Genomic DNA, 18,082 nt, shown 5'->3' on the forward strand with positions numbered 1-18,082 from the left:
TGGTTCCCTCTCTCTCTAGTCTAATACCCCTGGTTCCCTCTCTCTCTAGTCTAATACCCCTGGTTCTCTCTCTCTCTAGTCTAATACCCCTGGTTCTCTCTCTCTCTAGTCTAATACCCCTGGTTCTCTCTCTCTAGTCTAATACCCCTGGTTCCCTCTCTCTCTAGTCTAATACCCCTGGTTCCCTCTCTCTCTAGTCTAATACCCCTGGTTCTCTCTCTCTCTAGTCTAATACCACTGGTTCTCTCTCTCTCTAGTCTAATACCCCTGGTTCTCTCTCTCTCTAGTCTAATACCCCTGGTTCTCTCTCTCTCTAGTCTAATACCCCTGGTTCTCTCTCTCTAGTCTAATACCCCTGGTTCCCTCTCTCTCTAGTCTAATACCCCTGGTTCTCTCTCTCTCTAGTCTAATACCCCTGGTTCCCTCTCTCTCTAGTCTAATACCCCTGGTTCTCTCTCTCTAGTCTAATACCCCTGGTTCCCCCTCTCTCTAGTCTAATACCCCTGGTTCCCTCTCTCTCTAGTCTAATACCCCTGGTTCTCTCTCTCTCTAGTCTAATACCCCTGGTTCTCTCTCTCTAGTCTAATACCCCTGGTTCCCTCTCTCTCTAGTCTAATACCCCTGGTTCCCCCTCTCTCTAGTCTAATACCCCTGGTTCCCTCTCTCTCTAGTCTAATACCCCTGGTTCCCCCTCTCTCTAGTCTAATACCCCTGGTTCCCTCTCTCTCTAGTCTAATACCCCTGGTTCCCTCTCTCTCTAGTCTAATACCCCTGGTTCCCCCTCTCTCTAGTCTAATACCCCTGGTTCTCTCTCTCTAGTCTAATACCCCTGGTTCCCCCTCTCTCTAGTCTAATACCCCTGGTTCCCCCTCTCTCTAGTCTAATACCCCTGGTTCTCTCTCTCTCTAGTCTAATACCCCTGGTTCCCCCTCTCTCTAGTCTAATACCCCTGGTTCTCTCTCTCTAGTCTAATACCCCTGGTTCCCCCTCTCTCTAGTCTAATACCCCTGGTTCCCTCTCTCTCTAGTCTAATACCCCTGGTTCTCTCTCTCTCTAGTCTAATACCCCTGGTTCCTCTCTCTCTAGTCTAATACCCCTGGTTCCCTCTCTCTCTAGTCTAATACCCCTGGTTCCTCTCTCTCTAGTCTAATACCCCTGGTTCCCTCTCTCTCTAGTCTAATACCCCTGGTTCTCTCTCTCTCTAGTCTAATACCCCTGGTTCTCTCTCTCTAGTCTAATACCCCTGGTTCCCTCTCTCTAGTCTAATACCCCTGGTTCTCTCTCTCTAGTCTAATACCCCTGGTTCTCTCTCTCTAGTCTAATACCCCTGGTTCCCCCTCTCTCTAGTCTGATACCCCTGGTTCTCTCTCTCTAGTCTAATACCACTGGTTCCCTCTCTCTAGTGTAATACCCCTGGTTCTCTCTCTCTAGTCTAATACCCCTGGTTCCCCCTCTCTCTAGTCTAATACCCCTGGTTCCCTCTCTCTCTAGTCTAATACCCCTGGTTCCCTCTCTCTCTAGTCTAATACCCCTGGTTCCTCTCTCTCTAGTCTAATACCCCTGGTTCCCTCTCTCTCTAGTCTAATACCCCTGGTTCCCTCTCTCTCTAGTCTAATACCCCTGGTTCCCTCTCTCTCTAGTCTAATACCCCTGGTTCCCTCTCTCTCTAGTCTAATACCCCTGGTTCCTCTCTCTCTAGTCTAATACCCCTGGTTCCCTCTCTCTCTAGTCTAATACCCCTGGTTCTCTCTCTCTCTAGTCTAATACCCCTGGTTCCCCCTCTCTCTAGTCTAATACCCCTGGTTCCCTCTCTCTCTAGTCTAATACCCCTGGTTCCCTCTCTCTCTAGTCTAATACCCCTGGTTCCCTCTCTCTCTAGTCTAATACCCCTGGTTCCCTCTCTCTCTAGTCTAATACCCCTGGTTCCCTCTCTCTCTAGTCTAATACCCCTGGTTCCCTCTCTCTCTAGTCTAATACCCCTGGTTCCCTCTCTCTCTAGTCTAATACCCCTGGTTCTCCCTCTCTCTAGTCTAATACCCCTGGTTCCCTCTCTCTCTAGTCTAATACCCCTGGTTCTCTCTCTCTCTAGTCTAATACCCCTGGTTCCCTCTCTCTCTAGTCTAATACCCCTGGTTCCCTCTCTCTCTAGTCTAATACCCCTGGTTCCCTCTCTCTCTAGTCTAATACCCCTGGTTCTCTCTCTCTCTAGTCTAATACCCCTGGTTCCCTCTCTCTCTAGTCTAATACCCCTGGTTCTCTCTCTCTCTAGTCTAATACCCCTGGTTCCCTCTCTCTCTAGTCTAATACCCCTGGTTCTCTCTCTCTCTAGTCTAATACCCCTGGTTCCCTCTCTCTCTAGTCTAATACCCCTGGTTCCCTCTCTCTCTAGTCTAATACCCCTGGTTCCCTCTCTCTCTAGTCTAATACCCCTGGTTCCCTCTCTCTCTAGTCTAATACCCCTGGTTCCCTCTCTCTCTAGTCTAATACCCCTGGTTCCCCCTCTCTCTAGTCTAATACCCCTGGTTCCCTCTCTCTCTAGTCTAATACCCCTGGTTCTCTCTCTCTCTAGTCTAATACCCCTGGTTCCCTCTCTCTCTAGTCTAATACCCCTGGTTCCCCCTCTCTCTAGTCTAATACCCCTGGTTCCCTCTCTCTAGTCTAATACCCCTGGTTCCCTCTCTCTCTAGTCTAATACCCCTGGTTCCCTCTCTCTAGTCTAATACCCCTGGTTCCCTCTCTCTCTAGTCTAATACCCCTGGTTCCCTCTCTCTCTAGTCTAATACCCCTGGTTCCCTCTCTCTCTAGTCTAATACCCCTGGTTCCCTCTCTCTCTAGTCTAATACCCCTGGTTCCCTCTCTCTCTAGTCTAATACCCCTGGTTCCCTCTCTCTCTAGTCTAATACCCCTGGTTCCCTCTCTCTCTAGTCTAATACCCCTGGTTCCCTCTCTCTCTAGTCTAATACCCCTGGTTCCCCTCTCTCTAGTCTAATACCCCTGGTTCCCTCTCTCTCTAGTCTAATACCCCTGGTTCCCTCTCTCTCTAGTCTAATACCCCTGGTTCCCTCTCTCTCTAGTCTAATACCCCTGGTTCCCTCTCTCTCTAGTCTAATACCCCTGGTTCCCTCTCTCTCTAGTCTAATACCCCTGGTTCCCTCTCTCTAGTCTAATACCCCTGGTTCCCCCTCTCTCTAGTCTAATACCCCTGGTTCTCTCTCTCTCTAGTCTAATACCCCTGGTTCCCTCTCTCTCTAGTCTAATACCCCTGGTTCCCTCTCTCTCTAGTCTAATACCCCTGGTTCCCTCTCTCTAGTCTAATACCCCTGGTTCCCCCTCTCTCTAGTCTAATACCCCTGGTTCTCTCTCTCTCTAGTCTAATACCCCTGGTTCCCTCTCTCTCTAGTCTAATACCCCTGGTTCCCTCTCTCTCTAGTCTAATACCCCTGGTTCCCTCTCTCTAGTCTAATACCCCTGGTTCCCTCTCTCTCTAGTCTAATACCCCTGGTTCCCCCTCTCTCTAGTCTAATACCCCTGGTTCCCTCTCTCTAGTCTAATACCCCTGGTTCCCTCTCTCTAGTCTAATACCCCTGGTTCCCTCTCTCTCTAGTCTAATACCCCTGGTTCTCTCTCTCTCTAGTCTAATACCCCTGGTTCTCTCTCTCTAGTCTAATACCCCTGGTTCTCTCTCTCTAGTCTAATACCCCTGGTTCCCTCTCTCTCTAGTCTAATACCCCTGGTTCCCCCTCTCTCTAGTCTAATACCCCTGGTTCCCCCTCTCTCTAGTCTAATACCCCTGGTTCCCTCTCTCTCTAGTCTAATACCCCTGGTTCCCCCTCTCTCTAGTCTAATACCCCTGGTTCTCTCTCTCTAGTCTAATACCCCTGGTTCTCTCTCTCTAGTCTAATACCCCTGGTTCTCTCTCTCTCTAGTCTAATACCCCTGGTTCTCTCTCTCTAGTCTAATACCCCTGGTTCTCTCTCTCTCTAGTCTAATACCCCTGGTTCTCTCTCTCTAGTCTAATACCCCTGGTTCCCCCTCTCTCTAGTCTAATACCCCTGGTTCTCTCTCTCTCTAGTCTAATACCCCTGGTTCTCTCTCTCTCTAGTCTAATACCCCTGGTTCTCTCTCTCTCTAGTCTAATACCCCTGGTTCCCTCTCTCTCTAGTCTAATACCCCTGGTTCCCCCTCTCTCTAGTCTAATACCCCATGTTCCCCCTCTCTCTAGTCTAATACCCCTGGTTCCCTCTCTCTCTAGTCTAATACCCCTGGTTCCCTCTCTCTCTAGTCTAATACCCCTGGTTCCCCCTCTCTCTAGTCTAATACCCCTGGTTCTCTCTCTCTCTAGTCTAATACCCCTGGTTCCCCCTCTCTCTAGTGTAATACCCCTGGTTCCCCCTCTCTCTAGTCTAATACCCCTGGTTCCCCCTCTCTCTAGTCTAATACCCCTGGTTCCCTCTCTCTAGTCTAATACCCCTGGTTCCCTCTCTCTAGTCTAATACCCCTGGTTCTCTCTCTCTCTAGTCTAATACCCCTGGTTCTCTCTCTCTAGTCTAATACCCCTGGTTCCCCCTCTCTCTAGTCTAATACCCCTGGTTCCCCCTCTCTCTAGTCTAATACCCCTGGTTCCCTCTCTCTCTAGTCTAATACCCCTGGTTCCCCCCTCTCTTCCATCACTCTCCTATCTTTGGGCTGAGTATGGATGATGGGTCGGGGAGGGGGAGTCTGGGGAGAGGCTGAGGGAGGCTGGGGAGAGGCTGAGGGAGAGAATGGGGAGAGGCTGATGGAGGCTGGGGAGAGGCTGAGGGAGGCTGGGGAGAGGCTGAGGGAGAGAATGGGGAGAGGCTGATGGAGGCTGGGGAGAGGCTGCGGGAGGCTGAGGGAGGCTGAGGAGAGGCTGAGGGAGAGAATGGGGAGAGGCTGAGGGAGGGACAGGAAGTGTTGTATCCACAGAGGTACACAACACGGTCTCTGTATCTGAGCGAGTGGGTGGTATAGGATTGGTCTATCTGTTTTAGCCAGACTAGGATAACAACACCGTGACTATTGATCAACCAATCCGGTGGTTTGAGCAATATAGAGGAGAGATCAATGTGTTTGATTAGATCTATGTATCAGCCTGGACAGCTGGTGGGGCGGACCTGTTCCACTGATCATAGGGAATGATCACCCCCTCCCTCTCTCCCTCCCTTTGTCCACCTCCCTCTCTCCATCTCCACCTCCTTCCCTTCCCTTCCCCCTCCTTCTCCTTCCCCCTCCCTCCCTCTCCCTCGCACCCTCCCTCACTCCCCCTCCCTCTCTCCATCTCCACCTCCTTCCATTCCCTTCCCCCTCCCTCTCCCTCCCTCTCTCCATCTCCACCTCCTTCCCTTCCCCCTCCCTTTGTCCCCCTCCCTCTCTCCATCTCCCCCTCCTTCTCCTTCCCCCTCCCTCTCCCCCTCCCTCTCCCCATCCCTATCCCTCCCTCCCTCTCCCTCTCCCTCCCCCTCCCTCTCTCCATCTCCACCTCCTTCCCTTCCCCCTCCTTCTCCTTCCTCCTCACTCCCCCTCCCTCTCTCCCTCCCTTTGTCCCCCTCCCTCAATTGGTGAAAAGGGTCATTTTTAAAGGTCCTTTGCCATTCGACCGAAATGTGTCTTTCCGCATTTAAAGGGAGAGAAGAAGGGGTAGACGTGAGGCCCTGTGACAACCCCTATAAACACAGAACAACCAAAAACAAACACTGTCTGGGTCCAGGGGTAAACAAATAACCCTGTGTAGGCACAAACCCACTGACTCAAACCAACACCCAACATAAACACCCACCAACCTCAAACACAACCCCTCCCTTCGAGACAAGAAAACCCCTTGCGCTTGTGTGTGAGTATGTGTGTGATGTGTGTGTGTGATGTGTGTGTGTGTGTGTGTGTGTGCGTGCGTGCGTGCGTGTGTGAGTGAGTGTGTGAGTGTGTGCGTGTGTGAGTGTGTGCGTGTGTGAGTGAGTGAATGCGTGAGTGAGTGTGTACGTGGGTGAGTGTGTTTGTTGCGTGTGTGAGTGTGTGTGTGTGTGTGTGTGTGTGTGTGTGTATGAGTGTGTGTGTGCGTGAGTGTGTTTGTTGCGTGTGTGAGTGTGTGTGTGTATGAGTGTGTGAGTGGTGTGAGTGAGTGCGTGCGTGAGTGCGTGAGTGTGTGCGTGCGCGAGTGTGTGCGTGAGTGTGTGAGTGTGTTTGTTGCGTGTGTGAATGTGTGAGTGTGTTTGTCGCGTGTGTGAGTGTGTGCGTTTGTGCGTGAGTGTATGAGTGTGTGAGTGTGCGTTTGTGCGTGAGTGTGTGAGTGTGTGAGTGTGTGAGTGTGCGTTTGTGCGTGAGTGTGTGAGTGTGTGTGCGTTTGTGCGTGAGTGTGTGAGTGTGTGAGTGTGTGAGTGTGCGTTTGTGCGTGAGTGTGTGAGTGAGTGTGTGTGTGTGTGTGTGAGTGTGTGTGCGTGAGTGTGAGTGTAATATAACAGTGTTTTTCTAAGAGATGGCTCTCGGGTTCCTGACCAGGGTCTAAAGCCTTTCAGCCTTATGTAAACATTTATGTTTTAGCGTCATTTAATTTATGCGTCTATAAAGGAACACACAGCATGCTGGGAGGCGGGGGGGGGGGGGGGGGGGTTAGAAGACAGGCTGGGTTTATTAAATACACCCTCAGTTAGTAAATTCTGTCTCCTAGGATTACTGGGACACACAGAGGAAACGATGCTCAGCCACATCGCCGATGTTACTGGGTCAGGTTTCAGTCAGGTTTCAGTCAGGTTTGAGTCAGGTTTTAGTCAAGTTTCAGTCAGGTTTGAGTCAGGTCTGAGTCAGGTTTCAGTCAGGTTTGAGTCAGGTTTGATTCAGGTTTGAGTCAGGTTTGAGTCAGGTTTGAGTCAGGTCTGAGTCAGGTTTCAGTCAGGTTTCAGTCAGGTTTCAGTCAGGTTTCAGTCAGGTTTCAGTCAGGTTTCAGTCAGGTTTGAGTCAGGTTTGAGTCAGGTTTCAGTCAGGTTTCAGTCAGGTTTCAGTCAGGTTTCAGTCAGGTTTGAGTCAGGTTTGAGTCAGGTTTCAGTCAGGTTTGTAGGCCTCCTACGAAGGGAACCACGGTATAGAACATATTCACCAGACTGTGAATACTGCATCATTAGGTTCTCAAAAGGGACACACACAGTCATATGATTCTGACTTTAAGGTTGAAGAAATCCATTCATAACATCACCTTCCTAAGTAACACAACATAGTAACCGATGGACCGATGGAACAGAGTGTAGGAACAGTTAACTGTTAAGTGCCCGAGAGATAGATTCTTCTGTATATTGACCCTGTCACCCATCACTCTCCTCCTCCCTCTCCTCTCCCCTCTCCTTCCCCCTTTCCTCTCCCCTCTCCTCTCCTCTCCCCTCTCATCTCTCCTCTCCTCTCTCATCTCTCCTCTCCTCTCTCCTCTCCCCTCGCCTCTCTCCTCTCCTCCCCCCTCTCCTCTCTCCTCTCCTCTCCCATCTCCTTCCCCCTTTCCTCTCCCCTCTCCTCTCCCCTCTCCTCTCCCCTCTCCTTCCCCCATCTCCTCCCCCATCTCCTTCCCCCTTTCCTCTCCCCTCTCATCTCCTTCCCCCTCTCCTCCCCCCTCTCCCCCCCCCCTCTCCTCTCCCCTCTTCTCCCCCCTCTCCGCCCCTGTGTGTCAGAGTAGCTCCAACACTACACTACCAGGGGACATCCTAACTACTGCTGTGTGTGTCTAATGAAATCAACGGAAGCCCAAGAGGTCAAAGGTGAAACAATTGTTCAGCTGCCCCCTCCCTATATCCCCCTGACCGTTAACCTCTGACCCCAGACCCCTGAGGCCGGTTAGCAGACCTGACCTGACCCCTGGGATGGTGTGTGTGTGTGACCCCTCGGGAGAAGGGAAAGGGAGAGGGGGTTACATGCCCTTGTCAGATGGCTCTGTCCCTAAAGAGGGACACTAATGTGACATTGAGGGAGGGAGGGAGAGAGAGAGGGGGACAGGGAGAGAGAGAGGGGGACAGGGAGAGAGGAGGAGAGAGGGAGAAAGAGAGAGGGACAAGGGGAGAGGAAGACAGAGAGGGGGACAGGGAGAGAGGAGGAGAGAGGGAGAAAGAGAGAGGGACAAGGAGAGAGGAAGACAGAGAGGGGGAGAGGAAGAGAGAGAGATAGAGAGATAGAGAGAGAGAGAGAGAGAGAGAGAGAGAGAGAGAGAGAGAGAGAGAGAGATCGTTTTGTTTTCTCATGATTTGGTTGGGTCTAATTGTGTTGCTGTCCTGGGCCTCTGTGGGGTCTGTTTGTGTTTGTGAACAGAGCCCCAGGACCAGCTTGCTTAGGGGACTCTTCTCCAGGTTCATCTCTCTGTAGGTGATGGCTTTGTAATGGAAGGTTTGGGAATCGCTTCCTTTTAGGTGATTTTGATAATTAGCGGGTATCGGCCTAATTCTGCTCTGCAGGCATTATTTGGTGTTGTACGTTGTACACGGAGGACATTTTTGCAGAATTCTGCATTCAGAGTCTCAATTTTGTGTTTGTCCTATTTTGTGAATTCTTGGTTGGTGAGAGGACCCCAGACCTCACAGCCATAAAGGGCAATGGGTTTTATAACTGATTCTGATTCTCTCTCTCTCTCTCCCCCTCTCTCTCTCTCTCTCTCTCTCTCTCTCTCTCTCTCTCTCTCTCCCCCTCCTTCCCTCCCTCTCTCTCTCTCTCTCTCTCTCCCTCCCTCCCTCCCTCCCTCCCTCTCTCACATTGAAAATACGGGTGTAGACGCACCCAGAAGTGTTTTTGTGGTCTGATTGTGTTCAGATCTGGCTGGTCTCTTCAGGGGGTGGTCAGGGATGCATCGTATGCAGATTTCTCCTCGGTCTGGACGAATCAGACTACCGAAAGAACATACAGTGGGTGACGTCATCAGCACCCCTCCCACAAGTCTCCATAAAACTTTTTTTTTTTTTTTTGTCATTATAATATTGAATGAAATATGTTCCTAGCAGGTGAAGAATGTGTTTGCTGGACTCATAAATGGTAGCCAGCTAGCTAATATTTTGAAAAAACGATTTTGTGTTTGGCTAGAGTTATCCCGTTTGCAATCCCTTTAGCGTTGATTGCTAGCTTGCTGGCTAGCTACAGAGGTTAGCTGGCTAGTTAGCTACAGAGGTTAGCTGGCTAGTTAGCTACAGAGGTTAGCTGGCTAGTTAGCTACAGAGGTTAGCTGGCTAGTTAACTACATAGTTTAGCTGGCTAGTTAGCTACAGAGGTTAGCTGGCTAGTTAGCTATAGAGGTTAGCAGGCTAGTTAGCTACAGAGGTTATCTGGCTAGTTAGCTACAGAGGTTATCTGGCTAGTTAGCTATAGAGGTTAGCAGGCTAGTTAGCTACAGAGGTTATCTGGCTAGTTAGCTGCAGAGGTTATCTGGCTAGTTAGCTACAGAGGTTATCTGGCTAGTTAGCTACAGAGGTTATCTGGCTAGTTAGCTACAGAGGTTAGCTGGCTAGTTAGCTACAGAGGTTATCTGGCTAGTTAGCTACAGAGGTTATCTGGCTAGTTAGCTACAGAGGTTATCTGGCTAGTTAGCTACAGAGGTTAGCTGGCTAGTTAGCTACAGAGGTTAGCTGGCTAGTTAGCTACAGAGGTTAGCTACTGCTATCAGTTGTTGCTCTATTATTATCATGTTTATCCTATACCAGCATTTGCAGAATGCATAGTGACATTTTAATATGGCATGGGAAAAGGGAATCCAGACACACTGTGGACACGGTAGACACATTTAAAGGTATAGATTCATAACGTGTTCTGAATTCCATGATCAGAATCAAAAGCTGCATGGAATGTCAAGTCTAGACACGGCAGTAGAGTGTTCTCCATGTGAAGAGTGATCTCTCCCTTCCTATCTCCCTCTCTGTCTCTCTCTCTCTCTCTCTCTCTCTCTCTGTCTCTCTCTCTCTCTCTCTCTCTCTCTCTCTCTCTCTCTCTCTCTCTCTCTCCCTTCCGTTCTATTTCTCTCTCTCTCTCTCTCTCTCTCTCTCTCTCTCTCTCTCTCTCTCTCTCTCTCTCTCTCTCTCTCTCTCTCTCTCTCTCTCTCTCTCTCTCTCTCTCTCTCTCTCTCTCTCTCTCTCTCTCTCTCTCTCTCTCTCTCTCTCTCCTCTCTCTCTCTCTCTCTCTCTCTCTCTCTCTCTCTCTCTCTCTCTCTCTCTCTTTCTCTCTCTGTCTCTCTCTCTCTCTCTCCCTTCCGTTCTATTTCTCTCTCTCTCTCTCTCTCTCTCTCTCTCTCTCTCTCTCTCTCTCTCTCTCTCTCTCTCTCTCTCTCTCTCTCTCTCTCTCTCTCTCTCTCTCTCTCTCTCTGTCTCTCTCTCTCTCTCTCCCTTCCGTTCTATTTCTCTCTCTCTCTCTCTCTCTCTCTCTCTCTCTCTCTCTCTCTCTCTCTCTCTCTCTCTCTCTCTCTCTCTGTCTCTCTCTCTCTCTCTCCCTTCCGTTCTATTTCTCTCTCTCTCTCTCTCACCCCTCTCTCTCTCTCTCCAACCCCCCTCTCTCTCTGTCCCTCCCTCTATAGTAGGTCATGAAGAGTGTTGTCTCCATGTGAAGTGTGATATAGTAAACTATAAGGATACTGGTACAGCCCGCTGCGGTTGGCTCTGGTCAGTGTGTGTGTGTGTGTGTGTGTGTGTGTGTGTGTGTGTGTGTGTGTGTGTGTGTGTGTGTGTGTGTGTGTGTGTGTGTGTGTGTGTGTGTGTGTGTGTAGGGCCGTCAACTTCAGGCACTGATATTGGGTTACCCTGCATACTATCATATTATGGACAGAGAATATTTCATACCAGAGAGGGTCAGTGTGTGTGTGTGTGTGTGTGTGTGTGTGTAGGGCCGTCAACTTCAAAAGGAAGAGAGAAACTTAAAGACAGGGTAATAATCCTCCACACTAAAGTCTCTGTAGCAGGAATGAGTTCTTTAAGTAGGGTGAGACAGAGGGCAGGAACCATCAACATCTCAGGTGGTTTTGACTTCAGATTCTGACGTTTATTCACATTTATCCAAACGTCAAACTTCGAAGTTGTTTTTGACACCCTGGGTTGCTCCTCCTGCTGCAGGGTTCTCTTTCATTCATACTGAATGGTTCAGTTAGGGGTTAAGGTTTGGAATAGAGTTTAACACATTACGTTTAGACATTCATACTGAATGGTTCAGTTAGGGGTTAAGGTTTGGAATAGAGTTTAACACATTACGTTTAGACATTCATACTGAATGGTTCAGTTAGGGGTTAAGGTTTGGGATAGGGTTTAACACATTAAGTTTAGACATTAATACTGAATGGTTCAGTTAGGGGTTAAGGTTTGGAATAGAGTTTAACACATTACGTTTAGACATTCATACTGAATGGTTCAGTTAGGGGTTAAGGTCTGGGATAGAGTTTAACACAAAGCAATCTAACATGACTGCCGAGTACTGGGATTGAACACACGACCCTCGGAGCCGGAGCTCGCGGTTTACGTCCGTCCGTTATGTCCTAATGTAACCGATGTGAAATGGCTAGCTAGTTAGCGGTGGTGCGCGCTAATAGCGTTTCAATCGGTTACGTCACTCGCTCTGAGACCTTGAAGTAGTGTTTCCCCTTGCTCTGCAAGGGCCGCGGCTTTTGTGGAGCGATGGGTAACGATGCTTCGTGGGTGACTGTTGTCTGTGTGCAGAGGGTCCCTGGTTCGCGCCCGGGTCGGGGCGAGGGGACGGACTAAAGTTATACTGTTACACTAACCCAAGCCTACTGGGCGGTAACGGCGCTCAGCGTTCCCCCTGGTGGCGGGTTTTGAAGGCATCTCAGGATGTCCTCGGGTCCTGGCTAGGCTGGACAAGACATGCACACTCTCACACACTCACGGTAAAGTTAGCTTTATATTAAATATTCAGACTTTGCTCGTCAATACCTCTTCAAGACAGCACGGCAGGATTATAGAAATGACATTGTGAATCAGTTGACGGTAGCGAACAAGCTATACCCCCCTTTTTTTTTTATCTCAGTTCCGTTCCATTTTCGAAAAGTGACTTTACAGTCATTTCATTGGCTGATTCTCACAGTACTTGCAGCTTTTAATACCGTCTTAAAAGTGCAATTGTAACTTTAGTGTTAATAACTGGAAAACTATTTATATCAGGATCCCCATTAGCTGTTGCAAAAGCAGCAGCTACTCTTCCTGGGGTTCCACATAAAACATGAAACATAATACAGAATTACATAATACAGAACAGCTCAAGGACAGAACTACATCATTTTTAAAAGGCACACGTAGCCTACATATCAATACATAGACACAAACTATCCAGGTCAAATAGAGGAGAGGAGTTGTGCCGTGAGGTGTTGCTTTATCTGTTTTTAAACCTGGTTTGTTGTTTATTTGAGCATTCTGAGATGGAAGGGAGTTCCATGCAACATTGGCTCTATATAATAGTGTACATTTTCTTGAATTTGTTCTGGATTGGGGGACTGTGAAAAGACCCCTGGTGGCATGTCTGGTGGGGTAAGTGTGTCTGTGTCAGAGCTGTGTGTAAGTTGACTATGCAAACAATTTGGGATTTTCAACACAATGTTATTAAAAGAAGTGATGCAGTCAGTCTCTCCTCAACTCTTAGCCAAGACAGACTGACATGCATAGTATTTATATCAGCCCTCTGATAACAGCAAAGAGCAAGACGTTCCGCTCTGTTCTGGGCCAGCTGCAGCTTAACTAGTTATTTCCTTGCAGCACTGAACCACACGACTGGACAATAATCAAGATAAGACCAAACTAGAGCCTAGAGGACTTGGTTTTGGAGTTTGGTGTCAAAAAGGGGTTATTATAGGGTCGTTGGTATAGAGGGTGTACAGAACTGACCCTGGGGTACCCCTATATCGGCGGTTAGGGTACCCCTATATCGGTGGTTAGGGTACCCCTATATCGGTGGTTAGTGTACCTCTATATCGGTGGTTAGTGTACCTCTATATCGGTGGTTAGTGTACCCCTATATTGGTGGTTAGTGTACCTCTATATCGGTGGTTAGTGTACCTCTATATCGGTGGTTAATGTACCCCTATATCGGTGGTTAGTGTACCCCTATATCGGTGGTTAGTGTACCTCTATATCGGTGGTTAGTGTACCCCTATATTGGAGGTTAGTGTACCCCTATATCGGTGGTTAGTGTACCTCTATATCGGTGGTTAGTGTACCCCTATATCGGTGGTTAGTGTACCCCTATATTGGAGGTTAGTGTAACCCTATATCAGCGGTTAGTGTACCCCTATATCGGTGGTTAGTGTACCTCTATATCGGTGGTTAGTGTACCCCTATATCGGTGGTTAGTGTACCTCTATATCGGTGGTTAGTGTACCCCTATATCGGTGGTTAGTGTACCCCTATATTGGAGGTTAGTGTAACCCTATATCAGCGGTTAGTGTACCCCTATATCGGTGGTTAGTGTACCTCTATATCGGTGGTTAGTGTACCCCTATATCGGTGGTTAGTGTACCTCTATATCGGTGGTTAGTGTACCCCTATATCGGTGGTTAGTGTACCCCTATATCGGTGGTTAGTGTACCCCTATATCAGCGGTTAGTGTACCCCTATATCGGTGGTTAGTGTACCTCTATATCGGTGGTTAGTGTACCCCTATATCGGTGGTTAGTGTACCCCTATATCAGCGGTTAGTGTACCTCTATATCGGTGGTTAGTGTACCCCTATATCGGTGGTTAGTGTACCCCTATATCGGTGGTTAGTGTACCTCTATATCGGTGGTTAGTGTACCCCTATATCGGTGGTTAGTGTACCCCTATATCGGTGGTTAGTGTACCTCTATATCCGTGGTTAGTGTACCTCTATATCGGTGGTTAGTGTACCCCTATATCGGTGGTTAGTGTACCCCTATATCGGTGGTTAGTGTACCTCTATATCGGTGGTTAGTGTACCTCTATATCGGGGGTTAGGGTACCCCTATATCGGTGGTTAGTGTACCCCTATATCGGTGGTTAGTGTACCCCTATATCGGTGGTTAGTGTACCTCTATATCGGTGGTTAGTGTACCCCTATATCGGTGGTTAGTGTACCTCTATATCGGTGGTTAGTGTACCCCTATATCGGTGGTTAGTGTACCCCTATATCGGTGGTTAGTGTACCTCTATATCGGTGGTTAGTGTACCCCTATATCGGTGGTTAGTGTACCCCTATATCAGCGGTTAGTGTACCCCTATATCGGTGGTTAGTGTACCTCTATATCGGTGGTTAGTGTACCCCTATATCGGTGGTTAGTGTACCCCTATATCAGCGGTTAGTGTACCTCTATATCGGTGGTTAGTGTACCCCTATATCGGTGGTTAGTGTACCCCTATATCGGGGGTTAGGGTACCCCTATATCGGTGGTTAGTGTACCCCTATATCGGTGGTTAGTGTACCTCTATATCGGTGGTTAGTGTACCCCTATATCGGTGGTTAGTGTACCCCTATATCGGTGGTTAGTGTACCTCTATATCGGTGGTTAGTGTACCTCTATATCGGGGGTTAGGGTACCCCTATATCGGTGGTTAGTGTACCCCTATATCGGTGGTTAGTGTACCCCTATATCGGTGGTTAGTGTACCTCTATATCGGTGGTTAGTGTACCCCTATATCGGTGGTTAGTGTACCTCTATATCGGTGGTTAGTGTACCCCTATATCGGTGGTTAGTGTACCCCTATATCGGTGGTTAGTGTACCTCTATATCGGTGGTTAGTGTACCCCTATATCGGTGGTTAGTGTACCCCTATATCAGCGGTTAGTGTACCCCTATATCGGTGGTTAGTGTACCTCTATATCGGTGGTTAGTGTACCCCTATATCGGTGGTTAGTGTACCCCTATATCAGCGGTTAGTGTACCTCTATATCGGTGGTTAGTGTACCCCTATATCGGTGGTTAGTGTACCCCTATATCGGGGGTTAGGGTACCCCTATATCGGTGGTTAGTGTACCCCTATATCGGTGGTTAGTGTACCCCTATATCGGTGGTTAGTGTACCTCTATATCGGTGGTTAGTGTACCCCTATATCGGTGGTTAGTGTACCTCTATATCGGTGGTTAGTGTACCCCTATATCGGTGGTTAGTGTACCCCTATATCGGTGGTTAGTGTACCTCTATATCGGTGGTTAGTGCACCCCTATATCGGTGGTTAGTGTATCAGATGTGTTTACATCGAATCTCACTCCTCTGACTCAACAGGTGATAAAACTCTGGATCCAGCTCATAAGAAGCACGTTGATCCCCCCATGGTGACAAGTTTGTCCACCAGACTGACAGGATAAATAAAGTGTGTCGAAGGCAGATAAAAAAAATGGACCAAAAGTATTCTGGCATCATCAGCATTTCGCTTAAAACCCGCAATAACATCTGCTAAAGATGTGTTGTGTTGACCAATAAAACGTCAATTTGATTTGAACGTGGTCTTATCCAGATGCATTTATGAAGGAGCGAGAAGAGTCCGTCCTCGACTCCGCAGTCTGGTTTACAGGCGAACTGGATTGGGTTGAGCAAGCTCTACTTGTGGCAGAGAAGGTGTCCCAGGACAATGCGCTCCAGGCATTATCATCACCACTAGTCAAAGAGATGGGACATTAATCATGTCATCATGTTAGCAGTAAGATGGCTGAATAAAAGATCATTTTAGAATAAGTAACGTAACAAAATGTGGGAAGAAAAAAGTCAAGGGGTCTGAATACTTTCCCGAAGGCGCTGTGTACAAACATAATTTAAAAGTTGAGAAGGTGCTTTGTGTGTGAGAATCAGAGACTGACAAGGGGAATTATGTTGTATTATGTTGTATGGTGCATTTGTTTGAGTGTGTGTGTAGCATATTAGATTGTGTGTGTGTGTGTGTGTGTGTGTGTGTGTGTGTGTGTGTGTGTGTGTGTGTGTGTGTGTGTGTGTGTGTGTGTGTGTGTGTGTGTGTGTGTGTGCAGCAGGGGGTGTTATTTATGGGACCTGTCTGGAGATGACTCACGGAGGAGATCTGGGAGCAGAGAGGATTGTAGAGGAGAAGACCAGGTGCTGCCTGTTTACACACACACACACACACACACACACACACACACACACACACACACACACACACACACACACACACACACACACACACACACACACACACACACACACACACACACACACACACACACACACACACACACACACACACACACACACACACAATCCAGATGATAATGCATTAGATATTTGAGCTCCTTGTTCATCTCTCTCTTAACAGTCCTCTCTAACAACCTCCCACTAACTAACTACCCCAACTACCATCTATACAACCTTATAACAACCTCCCACTAACTAATTAACTACCCCAACTACCATCCATACAACCTTATAACAACCTCCCACTAACTACCTACCCCAACTACCATCCATACAACCTTATAACAACCTCCCACTAACTACCTACCCCAACTACCATCCATACAACCTTATAACAACCTCCCATTAACTAACTACCCCAACTACCATCCATACAACCTTATAACAACCTCCCACTAACTACCCCAACCTCCATCCATACAACCTTATAACAACCTCCCACTAACTAACTACCCCAACCTCCCACTAACTACCCCAACCTCCATCCATACAACCTTATAACAACCTCCCACTAACTAACTACCCCAACTACCATCCATACAACCTTATAACAACCTCCCACTAACTAACCCCAACCTCCATCCATACAACCTTATAACAACCTCCCACTAACTACCCCAACCTCCATCCATACAACCTTAAAACAACCTCCCACTAACTAACTACCCCAACTACCATCCATACAACCTTATAAACAACCTCCCACTAACTAACTACCCCAACCTCCCACTAACTAACTACCCCAACCTCCATCCATACAACCTTAAAACAACCTCCCGCTAACAAACTACCCCAACTACCATCCATACAACCTTAAAACAACCTCCCACTAACTAACTACCCCAACCTCCATCCATACAACCTTATAACAACCTCCCACTAACTACCCCAACCTCCATCCATACAACCTTAAAACAACCTCCCACTAACTAACTACCCCAACTACCATCCATACAACCTTATAACAACCTCCCATTAACTAACTACCCCAACTACCATCCATACAACCTTATAACAACCTCCCACTAACTAACCCCAACCTCCATCCATACAACCTTATAACAACCTCCCACTAACTAACTACCCCAACTACCATCCATACAACCTTATAACAACCTCCCATTAACTAACTACCCCAACTACCATCCATACAACCTTATAACAACCTCCCACTAACTAACCCCAACCTCCATCCATACAACCTTATAACAACCTCCCACTAACTACCCCAACCTCCATCCATACAACCTTAAAACAACCTCCCACTAACTAACTACCCCAACTACCATCCATACAACCTTATAACAACCTCCCACTAACTAACTACCCCAACTACCATCCATACAACCTTATAACAAACCTCCCACTAACTAACTACCCCAACTACCATCCATACAACCTTATAACAACCTCCCACCAACTAACCCCAACCTCCATCCATACAACCTTATAACAACCTCCCACTAACTACCCCAACCTCCATCCATACAACCTTATAACAACCTCCCACTAACTAACTACCCCAACCTCCCACTAACTAACTACCCCAGCCACCATCACTATATCATCCATACCTCCCTCCTCCGAGACCCACAGAGACATACAGTAGAACGTACATTAGCTATGTCACCATGGAGGATACGTGTTGAATATTCATCTAACCTGTTAAGTCCTTTCCTAGCCAGGCCCTGAGGGGGAGAGAAACACTCTAAATTGCCTTCCTGGAAATGCACGTGTGATCTGGGGTGAAATCTGAGGCACAGGAGAGAGAGAGAACGAGGGAGAAACTCATCTATATTTGTAAAAGCTAGGTAGTGATGTCCGGGGTCTTTCAGAGGGCACTCCTTAGCTTAAACGAGTCTGTCATGACTACTCTGTCACTAATTGATCCCACCTCACTCACTCTCTCGCCATTCTTTCCCTGCTCCCTCGCTCTCTCCCTCTCCCTCCTTTCCCATCTCCCTC

At 48.0% G+C, this 18,082-nt stretch overlaps 1 protein-coding gene across 1 annotated transcript in view; it reads right to left on the reverse strand.

Annotated features, from left to right (window-relative positions):
- Window positions 1-18,082, reverse strand: part of dchs1b (dachsous cadherin-related 1b) — a 251,334-nt gene that overhangs the window by 99,177 nt on the left and 134,075 nt on the right. The gene's annotated exons all lie outside the window — the stretch shown is intronic.

The sequence above is a fragment of the Salvelinus alpinus genome, chromosome 24 (genome assembly GCF_045679555.1).
Source record: "Salvelinus alpinus chromosome 24, SLU_Salpinus.1, whole genome shotgun sequence".
NCBI lineage: Eukaryota > Metazoa > Chordata > Actinopteri > Salmoniformes > Salmonidae > Salvelinus > Salvelinus alpinus.